Here is a 13,881-nt window from a genome sequence, read left to right as displayed (position 1 = left end):
TTCATACCAGGCTAACACACAGTTTTATTTTTTGTAACAAACCACCCCCACAATGTAATTGTGGAGCCTTATAAACAGTAAGTCATATCTTAGTGGAATGCCCCCTTCTTCTGGCCCTCCATGCTAAGCATGGCCTCCTGAATTCTTCTCCTCGAATATTGGCAGACAGTTCACAGACAGTTGCACCTTGCAGTAACTTTTGAGATTGAAACCCATCATTCATCTGTTGTATAATAATCACATGTTATTCTACACATTACAAATGAGTGTGATGCAGTCTTCCTCTTAGGTAGTCATTCATTGTAGTTCAGTCTATAATGCCTTCAGGATAACAACATTTCTGTAGTAGTAAGCATTCTTAAAAACATTTTGATAATGTGTATATACAGTATGAATACATTCTGTACTATGGGAATGTTGATCACTGGTAAAAACTACTGCTTCCTCCCGCCCCTCCCTCCCCCCTCCCTCCCTCCCTCCCTCCCTCCCTCCCTCCCTCCCTCCCTCCCTCCCTCCCTCCCTCCCTCCCTCCCTCCCTCCCTCCCTGTGTATATGTGGGTGTCAACCTCCTGATACTGCCCTCCATTGGGATTACCAGTTGGAATGTGCTTCATGTCCTCTGGTTGGCTTCTGCTCCGTCTAATAAACTCCACACTATCAAGGTGCTCTTTCAAGGTCCTCTTTCCCCTGTAGAGTTAGTTTATTGTATTGGTGCCACTCCTTTAAAAGTGACGTTATAACTTAGACATGTGTGATATAATAACTACTATGTAAGGACAAATCTACAGTACACCCTTTCATATTCAGTTTGTGCTCTATCAGTACATTTATGTTGGGGAAAAAAGGAGTAGTATGTGGTCAGTAGATCAACTCTAATAAGAAAGCAAAATTAATCAAAATTATTTATTTTTGTTCTGTTGATTGATTAGTTATGTTTATTTCATTTTAGGTGTTGACATTCCTGTATGAGGCTGCATTTTATTACGCAGATTTCTTCGAATAAGTAAATGTTGGCTATGAAGCAACCCTGAATTCTGATTGATGGCTGGTTAAATCTACAAATCTACAAAAACTTCAGTGACAATGTCTTGTTTGTAATTATTATTACTTTGCTTATCGCAAACAATTTTCACCTCTGGGTGAAAATGCATATTCTTAAGTACATGGACAATGTTTGAATGCAAGCTATGAAAAAGCATTTTCTGTTCTTCATTATTGAAAGTAAGTTTTTATTTTATTGCAGAACAAATTATGGCATTACAATTGTACATAATGTAGTGCATGTTTTTTCATAATTTTTTGGCAGACCCAAAAGCAGCTAAGGGAGGCAGAATGTAAAAATTACCTCTTCATGTAATTTACTGATAAAATATGATTTTTGACCTGACAACTGTTATAAATAAGTCAGTATACTGAGAACTTGCTAATTGTGGGAAGGGAGTGTATGGTAATGTAATTTGCCTTACTTTGTTGTAAGTAATATGATCCAATATGAACAGTAATGTTCAATGTTATTTTTTTCAAAATGTGGCCATTGTTTGTTAGAAGAATTAATTTTTCTAGTTGTGTGTCTGTATGTATTCCAAACTATTTTGTTTTTGTTACACAGTTGTAAAATGAAGACTAACTGTTTTAAGAAATGGGAGAAAATGTATACTGCAATATAACATTTAAGTGTGATTTTGTAGTCCAAGAAGAAGCTAATGTGTTCTATATTGCTTATAAGTGTATGTTGTTGTGCCATATTATGGTATGAGCGAACATTTAAATTCGTTGTGATATGATATGTGATACACCTTACAACCCTGTCATTGTGGTAGCCAAACCTAGAATTTTATTATATTTTCATTCACAAGTTATCTTAATAAGAAATTGTGTGTGGCATTCCTTTTGGCTGATGTTTGAAGATTACTAGTTCAGAAAAACAGGAGAGCATTCACCAGATACACATTTTGAAAACAAATCATTTGCTTAATTCATAGGTTTGCACAGAAGAGCCACACAAAAATCAAGAAGCATTATTTTTTTTATTTTCTTTCACTGTTAATTTATGACTTGTGAAAAATATTGCTTCATCTTCAGCTGTGTAACAAACAAATCAGACACACAGGTTTGGTGCTGCCTTTTCTTAAAACAAAGTTCTGCATGTAGTACAATGGCATAAATTGTGCTACAGAGAGCATGTATATTTAGATTAATATTTGATGTAACACACCCAACTGTGATGATCTTTGTTTATTATGTTAATAGCTATTACTACGCACACTAAAAAATATTATTTCATATGTCAATTTTTTTTTTTTTTTTTTTTTTTTTTTTTAAAAGGTTGACTTTAAGATTTTATGAAGCTATTATTTTGATATTCTGTTGCATTGATGCATTGTAATTGTTTCTTGTTTTTACTGTACCAAAAAAATGAGGAGTTGTCTGATATGCATAGTGTTCAGAATTCATATACAATTGTTTTCTGATCATTTTAAGATACTTAAATTGCACACTGTCCAAAAAGATTGGAATTTCTGTAGTGTGACAAATTAATAAGGCTAGTACAATCATTTGTGCAGATTGCAAAAATAAAGAAATAAATATTTTGCCGGAATTAATCACCAGCTGAAATATTAACAAGTACTATCTTCATCTGTCGCATAAAATATTATCTTAATATTGCAAGATTTCATCATATTGTTCAAATGATTTATTTGTTAAAAGATTTTCAAAATACACAAATCACAAAAGAGAGAAAAAATTCAGTTGTGTGAGCCTGTTAATACACTAGCCCCGTTTTCATTGGAGAAAATTATTACAGAGCATTTTATGTGTATTTGAACTTTCACTGTCCAGAATACTTCCCTGTTTGTATCTCGTCTTTTGAAATTGAGTAAGGAGCTGCCATTCACAAAGTGGAAAAAAAGTTTGTCTTGTACCATAATTCAAAAATGTAGACTGATAAGGATGATGGAATAAATAGTGTCCAAATATTTGCCACAAGTGACCGTCCATCACCCAAGAAATATGGTGCTTTGCTTGGAACAATTACATTAGCAACAACGACAGATATATAACATCATGCACAATGTGCAGTGTGTGTATATGACAATAGTTGATGTAGTAAATATGCATTTATTAGCTGATGTCATTTAGGCAACAGAAAATGAAACATAGTGGATCTTTTTTATATATTTTCTTTTGCAACGAGATTCCAAGGCACTAAAATTTTGACTTATTTATTGTGTATTGCACAAAGAGCCTATAATAGAAAAGTGCCATGTGATATTTTTCACAGTGGTAATAGTTGCTGTCATTTAATACAAATTTATCTCTTTATTCTTAGTACATAGTTTTGTAAGAACACCCTGTTTTTCTAGTCATTTAATCTACACAGTTTTCATATATTTGTGTATTGTTTATAATTCTATGAACGAAAATATAATTTTCCTTTATGTTGTGTGATATATGTTCATCCATACCATGTTTTGCGAAAGTAAATTCATCACTTGTTTACTTATTAAAAGAAAGGTTTTTGTAATGTATAGCTTCATATAGGGCAGAGGAAAAAGTTGTCATCTATTGAGAAGACTCTATTTCCCCCCTTTTTTATTTCTTTATCACAACTCATTCCATTTCCTGTAACTTTGGAATAGATTTTTGATTTAAAATGTAGGAGACTATATTGTCATTGTTTTTTATGAAGAAATTTTTCTTTTTTCATGTATTGTATTGCTATGAGCGGTAAGGAATACAAGGCAACCGGCATCACTATGATAAGTTGTAAAAATATATGTTGTTAAAATATAGTTTACTTTTATGTATTTGTTGTAATGATTATTGATGTTAAGTGATATTTGGATTACAAGTCTGAAAAGAAATATTTTATACTTTAAACACATCATGCACATACAGTGTTACAAAATTGTACACCTGGCATGTAATTTAGGAACTGAAACTTTATTTTGGTAAGATGTAATTGAAATATATCATCTTCGTTGCCTGCACAAATCATTGTTTTATTCCAGAGAAAGCCTGTTATGTATATTAATTCCCTCCCTCCACCCACCCCTCTCTCTCTCTCTCTCTCTCTCTCTCTCTCTCTCTCTCTCTCTCTCTCTCTCTCTGGGTGCGTGCACACGAGTGTGCATAAACGCTTGGTTTGAAAGTGCTTGTATGTGTACACACATGTATTTCTTTTAATATCTGTTATGTTTTAATACACTTAGTGCAAATGATACTTATCTCTCAACTATATGATTATGAAAGATAATGGAGGGGGAAAAAAGGGACAGGTACACACACACACACACACACACACACACACACACAGATATATCCATCCGCACATATACAGACACAGGCAGACATATGTAAAGGCAAAGAGATTGGGCAAAGATGTCAGTCGAGGCGGAAGTACAGAGGCAAAGATGTTGTTGAGTGACAAGTGATGTACGAGGGGCAGCAACTTGAAATTAGCGGAAGTTGAGACCTGGTGGGTAATGGGAAGAGAGAATATATTGAAGGGCAAGTTCCCATCTCCGGAGTTCTGATAGGTTGGTGTCAGTGGGAAGTATCCAGATAACCTGGACAGTGTAACACTGTGCCAAGATGTGCTGGCCGTGCACCGAGGCATGTTTAGCCACAGGGTGATCCTCATTACCAACAAACACTGTCTGCCTGTGTCCGTTCATGCGAATGAACAGTTTGTTGCTGGTCATTCCCTCATAGTTGGTAAATCACGTGGGTGCTTTCACATGTGGCTCTGCCTTTGATCGTGTAAACCTTCCAGGTTACAGGACTGGAGTAGATGGTGGTGGGAGGGTGCATGGGACAGGTCTTACACCAGGGGCGATTACAAGGGTAGGAGCTAGAGGGTAGGGAAGCTGGTTTGGGGATTTCATAGGGATGAACCAAGAGGTTACGAATGTTAGGTGGACAGCGGAAAGAAACTCTTGGTGGAGTGGGAAGGATTTCATGAAGGATGGATCTCATTTCAGTGCAGTATTTGAGGAAGTCCTATCCCTGCTGGAGAGCCACATTCAGAGTCTGATCCAGTCCCAGAAAGTATCCTGTCACAAGTGGGGCACTTTTGGGGTTCTTCTGTGGGAGGTTGAGGTGAGTGAGTCCTCCACAACCTTTCCAGCAAACCTCAACCTCTTCTCATTGCACACAGACTCAGTCTCTCCTATCTACTCAATCTTCCACTTCCAGCTCCACTCCCCCCAAAACCTCAAAGTTCTAATCAACACAATCTGGAACGACAACACCCCAATTCAGTAGTTAACCTTTCCTCCAAACCTCTCTCCCAATCCGAAACCTCTGTCCTATCCAAAGGCCTCACCTTCAGCCCGACTCCCAGATTCAACCAAACAGCCCTCGTCAAAGATTTACAGTCCTACACTCGTAGTCTCTGCTGCAAATATCACTTTGCCACGAAGAAAAATAACCCTAATCCTATTCCTAATGATCCAACTCCCCAAGACACTATCCAAATTGAACCCTGTCTGGAACAGTTCCGTCCTTCATCACAGCAGGACCCACCTCCTCTTCCTCAAAATCACCCTCTCCAAACCTTCCAGGAATTTCTCACTTCCAGCCTTGCCTCTCAATCTGTCTTGAAAAACCTTAATCCTACACCCAATAGCACCACAGCTGAACCCCAGGCTATCCGTGATCTGAAGGCTGACCGATCCATCGTCATTCTTCCGGCTGACAAGGGTTCCATGACCGTGGTCCTTGATCGCCGGGAGTATGTGGCTGACGGACTGCGTCAGCTTTCAGACAACTCTACATACAAAGTTTGACAAGGTAATCCCATTCCTGATGTCCAGGCGGAGCTTCAAGGAATCCTCAGAACCTTAGGCCCCCTACAAAACCTTTCACCCGACTCCATCAACCTCCTGACCCCACCGACACACCGCACCCCTACCTTCTACCTACTTCCTAAAATTCACAAACCGAAATATCCCAGCCGCCCCATTGTGGCTGGTTACCAAGCCCCCACAGAAAGTATCTCTGCTTACGTAGATCAACACCTTCAACCCATTACATGCAGTCTCCCATCCTTCATCAGAGACACAAACCACTTTCTCGAACGCCTGGAATCCTTACCCAATCTGTTACCCCCGGAAAACATCCTTGTAACCATTGATGCCACTTCCTTATACCCAAATATCTCGCACGTCCAGGGCCTCGCTGCGATGGAGCACTTCCTTTCATGCCGAACACCCACTACACTACCTAAAACCTCCTTCCTCATTACCTTAGCCAGCTTCATTCTAACCCACAACTTCTTCACTTTTGAAGGCCAAACATACCAACAATTTTAGGGAACAGCCATGGGTACCAGGATGGCCCCCCTCGTACGCCAACCTATTTATGGGTCGCTTAGAGGAAGCCTTCTTGGTTACCCAAGCCTGCCAACCCAAAGTTTGGTACAGATTTATTGATGACATCTTCATGATCTGGACTCACAGTGAAGAAGAACTCCAGAATTTCCTCTCCAACCTCAACTCCTTTGGTTCCATCAGATTCTACTTAATAATTTTCTGAAAGACATTATTTACAATTTCGTCAGCTGATTCTTGCTTGTTGGGTATGATAACTATACTCATATCATCAACAAAAAGAACTAGCTTTGCTTCTGCATGAATATAGAGTGGCAAGTTGTTAATATACATTAAGAACAATAAGGGTCCCAAGACTGAACCCTATGGGACACCATTCTTGATACCTCCTCAGTTAGAGAACTCTGCTGATTTTTACAGACTATCTGTACTGTTAATTTCAGCCTTCTGCAATCTTCCAGTTAAGTGTGAATTGAATCATTTGTGCACTGTGTCTTATTGGTAATGTAATACCTTACATTGGCATTTTTCAAAGAAAATCGTTACTTGGATCTTTAAATACTGAGTCATGTTTACATTACACTACTACTTCTTGTGCTGCTCTACAATGGTCACTTGTCATGTAGATTAGAGAATTTTTCAATCTAGATATTCAGATATTTTGTAGAAAGAGTGTGTGATGAAATATGTTTTAAATTTTCTTTTGAATTTTTTGGATTCTCAATTTCTTTCCTCATGTTAGATGGAAGTTTTGTGAACGCCTTTACGCCAGAGTACTTAACTCTGCTGTGAAGCATTGACAAGGAGGCAAAGGTTACATGAAAATTATTTTTATCTTGTTTTACGATTGTGTACATCACAGTTCAGATTAACCCATTTTTTTGCTATCGGCAACAAAAACCATTGGAGAGCAAATTTACTCGGAAATCGGTGTAAAAATACCAAGATCCTTAAAATGGCTTATGCAAGATGTACAATTATCTACTTCACACAATATTTGTACTGATCACTTCTGATAAATAAATTCTTTATTTACTTTAGTAGTACTGGCACAGAAGATAATTCCATTAGACAACAGGAATCTAGTGTAGAAATCTTTGATAGACTATGTACTCTATGACTGAGAAATGAAGAGTACTCTAATGGATATTAAGGTTCTACCATATGAAGTATTGGATAGTGACCCCCAGCTACTGATGGTGAGCATGAGAATTGTGAAGGAATTGAAGACAGGAAAGGAGAATTAAAGTATGGAAACACAAGGAAAAGGAAGAATACTAGGAAATTATAAGGTAAAGGGCACCAAAGGATGAGCCAAAAACTGAAGATGAGGAATGGGAACAGTTTAAAAGTGCTATGGCAAAAGCTACATATGGAAAGAGAAGTGGCAGAAAACGGTGGAAGGAGACACCATGTTGGAATGAAAGGGTCAAAGAGGTAGTGGTGAGGAAGAACAAGGCCTTCAGACTGTATTTCTGAGAAAGGACTGAATTAGTAAGAAAAATAAAAAAGAGACAAATAAGACAGTGGCTGAGAAGAGTAGAAAGTGGATGGAAGAATGGACAAAGATGAGGAGGAAGACAGCAGAGGAGGTAAGAAAGTTGTATATGGAATGGTCAAAAGTAGGAGGAGAGGATTGAGAGAGGATGAAACAACGATGGATAGAAATGGGAAAGAGGTTAACTACAAGCAGACACTGAAGATAGTGTAGAAGTAGTATTTTGAGCACTTGCTAAATCCAAACAGATTTGGAGATGATGATAATAGACTAAAGGAGGTAGGAATAAGCTAAGGGGAGGGGGGAGTGGATGGAAATGGTATTGTACAAGATGAAAGAAGGAAACGCATCATGTGTGGCTGAAGTATATGTTGAGATGGTGAAAGCAGCAGGGGAGTCTGTATCATGTGATGAAGGTGGTACAGAATGAGACAAGATTGGAAGAGGGCACTAATTGTCTCTATATTCAAGAAAGGGTGTAGGGTGGATTGTAGAAACTAGAGGGGAGTCAGATCTGTGCCAAGATGTAAAAAAAGATCCTGGAGAGCAGAATCTCAACAAGGTATAGAAAAGGCATTTGATAGTGTCTGTAGAGGAATGGTCTGGGAAGCACTATAAAAATGGGGAGTGGTGGAAAAAGAAACAACAAGCTGAGTGGAGGAAATGTACTGCAGAAGTCTCCGAGTCGTGTTAAACTCAGAAATGAAGGGACAGACTGGTGCCAGCAAACAAGTGGTGTGAAACAAAGCAGTGCATTGTTATCTCTCCTCTGCATTGTGGTCTTGGATGAGATGATGACTAAGTTGGCAGAAAAAACTGGAGAAGACAAGATGAAAGCAATACTGTTTGCAGATGACTTTATGATCTGGGGAAACAGAGGAAGAGATTCAGGAACAGCTGTATGTTCGGAAGGAAACAGCGAGACAGTATGGAATGAAATTTAATTTAAACAAATGTGAGATCCTTGTTACAACTAGAAAGAAAGATAGGCCAACTAGTGGAATAAGGATTGGAGGTGAGCAACTGAAAAATGTGGGGAGTTTCAATTACTTGGGATGTGTGACAGAGGAAATTGGAAGAAATGAGAAAAAGGTCAGTGAGCATGACAGAAAGGAAGAAGCGTTCATGTGAAGTGTTAGAAGCTTGGTTTGGAACGAAGACATCCCATAAAAAAAGAAAAGAAGTAATATACAGAAGTTACTACATGTCAGTACTGATATATGCATCTCGAAAAACATGGGTAATCAAGAAAAGAAGTGTAAGCAGATTACAGACATGTGAAGTGAAGCTCTTCAGAAGTAGGGTAGGAGAAACAAGGAGAGAGAGAATGATTTATGAAAAGGAAGAGAAATAGTGAAGGATGAACCCTGGCAGTATATGATAGAAACATCAAGGATAAGATAGAATGTGCCCTTAAAGAGAATGGAAAATAAGAGGATTACCATGAAGATACGTGAAAGGAAGATGGAAAGGAAACAACCAAAAGGGAGACTAAGTGATAGATGGCTGAAAGGTGTGGACAAGTGTGTTGAAAAAAGAGGCGAGCACTGTATCAGAGGGAACACAGAAAAATGGTGGGAAAAGAGGATTTAATGCTGAAGCTTATGATCCAAATAGACCCAGCCTGCGGCTGGAAAGTGTTCAAGATGATGATGATGAACAGGGTTTGAAAATATTGAGAATAGGCGAACCAAGCCCACAGTGTTTGTTTTAGGTCAACTAATGAGAGTTAACTGCCAAAGGCAAAACATTCTAAAATGAGCACCTTGATTTATTTATCTGTGTATTGATTTCAATTTAATTTTCATCCAACTACACCCAAAAGAATTTTAAACATAGTTTTTTCTTTGGTATATGGCCATAAATATCTCTTGCCAGTTCTAACACATCAACTTTGTTATTTGAAATTGGTTAATATGAGCTTTTGAGAGATTAAGAATAAAACTTTTTGCTGTGAAACATTTGGAGACCTGTTCGTCTATTCTCTGAGCTGTGTCTGGTTAAGTTGGATTTGGATTCTTTTTTTACATTAACATGGCATTTTGATCAACCTTTAAAGCATCTGGAAGATCATTTATGTAGGTTGAGAGTATGAGTGTGCCCAGTACAGATGCTTATGAGACCCACAATGTTATATTCTGCCATTCTGAGGTTAGTTTCATGCATAAGAGACTGTCTGCCAAAGAGGCACTCTGCTTTCTGTTATAAAGGCAAGATTATCCATACAAGAGGTATACCATTAATGGCATGACACTATAATTTGCCAAGTAAAATTCTACAGTCCAAAAACTTGAGCTTTGGCAGAGTAACAGAATTCTTTTTCTTGTTTAGCTGTATGAAAGTCCAACAGAGAGAGAGATATGAGTTCCACACAGAAAAACGACATTTTTGGCGGGGAGTCCCATTCTGGTGAGTTCAGCTGACTGGTGCGAACCTCTTTGTTTGATGCCACTTCGGCAACTTGCACTGACACTTACTCCAAAATTCTGGATAGATTGGAAAGAGTAAAATGTGTCCATAATTAGATTTAGTTTGTTTTTGTATGGTTTCAGTGACGGATAGAACTATTACTACAGCATATGTCTTGTCAGGAAATGTGTCAGTAAGTGATTACAAAAATATCTTAAGGCTAGTCCTGTATGATCAGCATAAGATTTTAATACTCTTCTAGAAACTACAGCAAGCAGAAGTACCACTTGATGGCGACCTAATGAATTTGTTGTCTTCTTAGAGTTGAATTTTTTAAACTAATATCTGTTGGTTGCGTATGCAATGCCAACTCAAGTGAATCTAATACATCGAGATTTGATTGTTTATTATTGGTTGCCATATTTGCTGCCACTGTGATGAAGTTCGGCAAGATGGCGCCGGTAGGTTAGTGCAGTGCTGCATCAGTCTCAGTAGAAAAGCAATTTTATAAGAAGTCGTCGTGTAAAAATGTAAAAACGTGTGATAAAGGGTATCCTGTGCGTGAAGTGCAACTTCTGGTAACATGAGAGGTGTGCGAACGTAAACCAGAAGTTTGTAAATGACGATATTTGTTCGAATAGCGGTGATTGCGTGAGTGACGAACGTGAAGATCTTCTCAACATGGTACACACAAAAAATGAAATTATCTAGTTATTAAATAGTGATATTAAAACCCTCAAGAAAGAAACAGCGTTCCTGAAACAAGATAACAATAAACTCTTAAGTGAAAAAAGTTTTTGCTCTAGTGAAAGCAGTGGCGGAAAAGGACTTCAAAAAGTGTCGTATTGATATTGTTAAACATGATTTGCAAACCAAAAAAGTGTTACTTATAACGGAACAAACGTAATGTCGAACTCAGTATACCATATGTTGAAACTACAAATAAATTTGCGTGGACTGCAGTAAAGTCCAAAAACAGAACACGAAACCTTCAAGAACGTGAAAAACAAAGCACTAGAAACGGTGCGCCAGTTACATCGAATAAGTTTTCAGCACTAGACTCAGCCAGCGAAACAACGAATAGTGTAAGCGAATGTAAATATAATGAATCCTCCGATAAAGGACGAAACGGAAAAATTCTAACGCGTGGAAGCACAAAAAAGTTATTACTGTATGCAGACAGCCACGGAAAAAGCCTTTTAGTTCCCCGGAAAAAGCCTTTTAGTTCCCCTTTATGAAGCTTTACACAACAAAAGTTATACCAGGAACTACATGAAGTGCTGTAGTCGAGAATTTATCAGAAACAAACAATCCGAAAAAAGACGACCACGTTGTAATCATTGGCGGCGCCAACGATGTTTACAAACATGAGAGCAAGTCAGCACTCGCAGTTTATGGGAAGTTATTGCCAAAACTGTACAACACAATAAACCCCTTGGATTGGGGTTCACATGCCGAAGAAAACTACTTGGAAGTGAGTACATTGTCATTAAAGTGCAGTGTTAAAGACTTGTGTAATGATTCGACTGATTCAGAATACCATGTCACAAAGTGTTGTAAAATATCTGTGCCCTTTAGGATAATGCAACTAAATGTGCAGTATCCGAGGAATAAACTCAATTTGTTGCAAGCATTTGTGGATGAGAAATCAACAAACCTATTAATAATTACAGAACATGGACTAAGAGACAATGAAATTGAGTATTACAAATTAGATGATTTGTGTTAGCTGATAGTTACTGCAGAAAACAACACAGAGGGGGTGGGGTGGCAATATTTGTAAAGGAACATCTTCCATTTAAGAAAATCTCATTTGTTGAACAATACTGCAAAGAAGAAACAATTGAAATGGCTGGTGTTGTGGTCCACACAAACACTCATTCAAGTGGGTTATCGAAACATAATGTTATTGGTACATACTGCCCACCAAATACAGATGTATTGTACTATCTTGATACACTTAACAGGCCCCACTGACCTTAGCATAGTTGTAGACTTAAATAATGATGTAAACTCGTGTAGTATAACCTACTAGAAAATAACAGGTAAATTAAACTCTGACACTAGAGTAACAGAGTCGTGCTGCAATAAGATAGCTTATGCGATAGTCAACAAAAATGTAAGAGGCAGTGTTAACTTTCAAAGTGTTGGTTTTCATTACTCAGATCACTATAGTCAGATGTTAGAATATTTAAGGTTTGCTGCACCAACAGCAACAAAAATAATTGAGAAGAAGCAGATCCTGAATAGCAGCAACATCAGTGCCTTCAAAACTAAGTTAGCAGAGGAGAAATGGGACACTATTTACCAAACTAAATGGGAAAAATTTTATAGGACAGTGCTGAAGCATTTCGACCGCTGCTGCACCCGTAAAGAAATAACCAGGGTACAAACCAACTCTCATCTTGAAAATAATACTAGGCTGAAACTTAAACCTAGGCTGTTTAACTTAAGGCAGAATATATATGATCTTGACTATTTATACAAGGAAACAAAGCTACATATATATTTAAGGAAAGGTACAATCAAGCCAAAAAAACTTTTAAGACAGACCTTTTACACTTGAGAACACAGATAAACAATGATGCAATAAAGTGTTCAGCCAGCATAGGTAAGACATGCTGAAGACTAATCAGTAAACATCGTAAAGCCACCAGCAAGGGACAGATTAAACCAGTTAGCATTATACATGAGGGCCATCTAGTGAAAGATCCAAATGAAGTACATAATTTATTCAATAAGCATTTTATCTCTCCTTTTGACCACCAGCCCCTATTATAGATCTACAGGCTGGCACACCAAATGATGTTATGGATGGTATAGAGCTAGAATTTATCAAGGTGAATCAGCAGGAAATATTTAACACAATACAAAAGCAGTCATTGGGGTGGGATGGTATCTCAAGTGTGGTGTTAAAGAAATGTGCCAATGAAATAACTAAACCTCCTACCTATCTTATGAACTGTAGTATTAATGAATACACATATCCAAATGCCTTAAAAATAAGTGTAATTCAGCCAGTCCTTAAGAAAAGTAGTAGTTTCAAATTATAGACTAATATTATTCATCCCTACCTTCAGTAAAATATTTGAAACAATTATTCTATCACAACTCACTACATTTTTCTCAAGACACAAAATGCTTACTGAATCGCAGCATGGGCTTAGGAAAGACCTAAGCGTGGCCACTGATGTTGCCAGTTTCTTCCATGAAGTGTACAGCGTGTTACAAAAAGGTATGGCCAAACTTTCAGGAAACACAAAGAAAGAAAATATGTTATGTGGACATGTGTCCGGAAACGCTTACTTTCCATGTTAGAGCTAATTTTATTACTTCTCTTCAAATCACATTAATCATGGAATGGAAACACACAGCAACAGAATGTACCAGTGTGACTTCAAACAATTTGTTACAGGAAATGTTCAAAATGTCCTCCGTTAGCGAGGATACATGCATCCACCCTCCGTCGCATGGAATCCCTGATGCAGCCTTGGAGAATGACGTATTGTATCACAGCCATCCACAATATGTGCACGAAGAGTCTCTACATTTGGTACCGGGGTTGCATAGACAAGAGCTTTCAAATGCCGCCATAAGTGAAAGTCAAGAGGGTTGAGGTCAGGAGATCGTGGAGGCCAT

General features: G+C 37.9%; 1 protein-coding gene across 2 annotated transcripts in view; it reads left to right on the top strand.

Moving 5' to 3' along the window:
* The window catches only part of LOC126237428 (dyslexia-associated protein KIAA0319-like protein), a 152,578-nt gene extending 150,265 nt beyond the window's left edge, over window positions 1-2,313 (top strand). For both annotated transcript variants that reach the window (XM_049947539.1, XM_049947538.1), the window contains exon 19: window positions 950-2,313. The gene's annotated coding sequence lies outside the window, so the exon portion shown is untranslated. The remainder of the gene's footprint in view (window positions 1-949) is intronic.
* The last annotated feature ends 11,568 nt before the right edge of the window (window positions 2,314-13,881 follow it).

Source organism: Schistocerca nitens, chromosome 2, assembly GCF_023898315.1.
Source record: "Schistocerca nitens isolate TAMUIC-IGC-003100 chromosome 2, iqSchNite1.1, whole genome shotgun sequence".
Classification (NCBI taxonomy): domain Eukaryota; kingdom Metazoa; phylum Arthropoda; class Insecta; order Orthoptera; family Acrididae; genus Schistocerca; species Schistocerca nitens.
This window is presented reverse-complemented; position numbering and strand designations above follow the sequence as displayed.